Source organism: Lutra lutra, chromosome 8, assembly GCF_902655055.1.
Source record: "Lutra lutra chromosome 8, mLutLut1.2, whole genome shotgun sequence".
Taxonomy (NCBI): domain Eukaryota; kingdom Metazoa; phylum Chordata; class Mammalia; order Carnivora; family Mustelidae; genus Lutra; species Lutra lutra.
In genome coordinates this window covers 60,490,317-60,493,836 of record NC_062285.1, presented here as the reverse complement: position 1 = coordinate 60,493,836, position 3,520 = coordinate 60,490,317, and positions in this window count along the sequence as shown.

Here is a 3,520-nt window from a genome sequence, read left to right as displayed (position 1 = left end):
ATAAATAAAATGTTAAAAAAAAAAACTATAAAGGTATTGCTAAAGAGAGGGTGTGTTGTATTGTGGTTCAAGGCAAGAGTTTAGAGTCAGTCTGCTTGGGCTGGAGTTTGTTGCTTACCCACTGTGTGACCTTCAGCACGCTATTTGACCTCTGGGAAGCTCATTTCCTCATCCCCAAATGGGTACGTCATGTGTGCCTCCTTAGGGTTGCCATGATGACCGTCTGGATGGGGAGTGAAGCGCTTTGTGCAGAGCTTGGCCTCACTGGGCTGCGTTCGGGGCAGAGCCCAATGTGGATGTTAGTTATAGAAGACAGTGTCCTGAGTGTCCTGTCCCCTCTGACCCTCTAAGCCACGGTTTCCCCCTACAAACTCAGTCTCAAAATAAATACTGTCCTAATTTATGCAAAGAAATCTACAGAGTCTCGTGCCAGCTAACCCTTCTGGGGCACACAGTGAAGCCTGGCAGGGCTGTGGCCATGGGGAACTATGTGCAAGCTTTCCTGACCCTCCCGAGGTACAGGTGTGGGTTCCAAGTTGACTCAGTTGAGGGAAGTCTGGATGGACTGGGTTGCTGGGAACGGCCAACCAGACAGCAGAGAGGGCCCTGCTGCATCTTTCCAATCCTGGCACCAAGCATCTGGAGTGATCTGCACATCTGGCTGCATCCCTGGGGCAATGTTCACAGCTGCTGACATTTGAGGGAGGAGAGATCCAGCTCCTCAGCCAGGGCCTAGGGGGCTATAAATAACTAGCTAAGAAGACCAGGGGGATGAGGTTGACCTTTGGGGGGCGGGAGCGGCTGGCGACGACTTCCCCCACCCCTTTGGGTCCAGAGCCAGCGTTTTAGCAAAACAGGAAGAGGCAGCAGCAGCTGCTGGGAAAGTAGGAGTGGCTCCCCTTCCCCCACTTGCCTGGGGCCTTCAGATCCCAGCCAGGACCTGGGAGAGGTGGAGCCATCTGGGAGGGGGGAGGGAAGGGCAGATCCACGAAGGCTGTGGCCCCAGAACCCAGGGCCCTCTTATGGCTCAGCTGGGGCACAGGCGAGGGAGACAGACAAGGGAAGTCCAGTGGGCTGGTGCTGCCACCCCGGCTTTCTCCTGTTCCCTTTCTGTTCCCCTATCAGTGGGACGACAGGAAGGACAGGCATTAGAAATGGAGTTCAAAATATGTATACCAGGCAGGCGGTGTATCTAGAGCCGGCTGTTATGTCCAGCCCACCTTCCTCTCTCGTCCCTTCCCAGACCACAGGTGGGCTGAGCCTAAGCCCAAGTGGGTGAGAGACAGAAGAAAGGAGGCCTCTGGGCTGCTGGAGGGGCCCAGGGCCTGGCCCCAGTGGAATGATGGAGAACTTCCCTGTGAACCATTGGGTTGAAGAGATCCAAAGCGCTGGGGTGGGGGGTGGGGGGCGGGCAGCTCTGGGTGACTGTTCTCCTGGAGTAACAGGGCATCTACAGGGACACTCTGGAGAGCCATGCCCTAGGCCAGAGGGCTTCATAAAGTCCAGGATTAAAGAAGTCTTCCCAGAAATGTTGCTTTGCTTTGCCTGAGAGAGACTGGCCACTGAGACTCTGTCCTTCGGTGTCTGACTGGTTGATGACATCCGTTTGGAGCTTTGGCTGGCCCACATCTCCACTGGGGTCTGTGGCGATATCTGTCAACGACCCATCATTGCCTCTCGATCTGAGCCCCGTGTTTTGCCTGCTGGAAAAGTCTAGACCAGCATCATCCAGTAGAAACTGAATGTGAGCCACACGTGTAATTTTAAATTTTCCACCATCCCACCAACAAAGTAAAAGTAAATAGATGAATTGAGTTTTAACAGCATATTGAACCTAACGTATGTAAAACAGTATCGTTTCAGCATGTAACTGAAACAGAGATATTGTTAATGTGATGTTTTACATCCTTTTCTCAGGCTAAGTCTTGCAAAAGCGCTGTGAAGTCTTCCCTTGCCGCACACCGCAGTCTTGGCCGGCCACATTTCCAGGGCGAGCAACCCCTGTAGTGAACAGCCCAGGTCTAGCTGGCCCCTAGCCGAGCTGCTTCTTTAGTCCTTCTAGCTCCTTGCTGGGGAAGAGGCTCCAGAAACAGAGGAGCGGCAGGTGAGGGCCACATGAAGTGTTAATTGGCTCTAGGAGGGAGGCCACCCACTTTTCAATTTTCAAGCATCTAGACCTGCTACCAGTCCTAGCATATAGGCAAGCAGGGAAACTGAGTCACAGAGCAGCGTCTTCCCAGACAACGGGTCTTCTTCTTCTCTTCCTCGACCTCTTGCTCTAAGCTGAAGGATGGAGGAAACCTATTTCTTCTTCAGGTGGCCAGCCTCTACCCTTCTCTGTCCCCTTCCAAACACAACTGCAAACCCAAAGGGATTCAGGCAGCACAATTAGGCAGTGTGGGAGGAGAAGTGAATTGGGGGGAAATAGAGTCAAGCAGCGGACGTGTGGAGTTTAGATGCTGGTGGGACATCTGGAGGGGGGTTGAGTGGACAGTTGCTATCTAAGGAGGGAAGGCAAAATAAAGATCTGGGGTCCTCAGTGAGAACTGGAGTTGTTGGTAGCAATGGATGAGATCATAAGAGCAGGGAAAGGAGGGGATGGGAACTGGAAAGACGGTTAACTCTAGGATCGTGAGAGAACAAAGTTTCCGGGTGGGCAGAGAGGTTGCAGGCTATGAACGAGGCCGAGAGGGAGCGGTCAGAGATTTAAAAGAAGCAAGAGGAAGTACCGTGTCAGAATCCAAAGTGGGAGAGAAGGTGGAAAAGGGGAGGTTTGTCCTCTGCTGTGACTGATGATGTTTTAAAACCATTCTGATGGAAACTGACACAAACTGAAGAGGAACACGAAAAGAGTGGTGGACTGAAGTTCAAAGAGTAAAAGACTCTTCAGGGAAAGAGGAGATACAGCTAGTAGGGGAGGTGGGGATCGCCATCAAAGTAATGCCAATTAAAATAAGAGGAAGGTAGACACTGTTTTCCAGCCTTAGCGAGAGTGTGGCAAAATTTACATGTTTGAAATCAATTTGGCGACAGATAGAGCTATAAAATGGTCTCACCCTTTGCTCAGTTACCCCACCCAATGTACCCTAAACTAGGTTTCTGCAGCCAAAATTCAGGAGGGGGAGTGGAATACGTGCATAGTGATGTTCACCCCTGCACTATTTAGAATATGGAAAGTTACCAACAATTTGAACACCTACAACTGGAAAATTGTGAAGCAAATTATATTTCCACTTAATAGAAAATTATGAAGCTGTTATAAAGGTGTTTATGAATGCAACATAGCATGGCAAGAGAGTATCGATTTGTGTATGAACTGTGATGGCAACCGTATTACAAAAAAAACCCCAACGGGGGCTTAGAGGAAAAGACGGAGAGGAAAAACGCAGCTGGTACTGATCAGGTAGGGAGGTAGGAGTGTACATGTTTTTCTAGTCATTTAAGGATTGTCAGCATTGTCAGGGGCTGTGGAGAGTGGGGATGGAGGTTGATCAGAAGCCTGGGCTGGGCTACAAGGAGG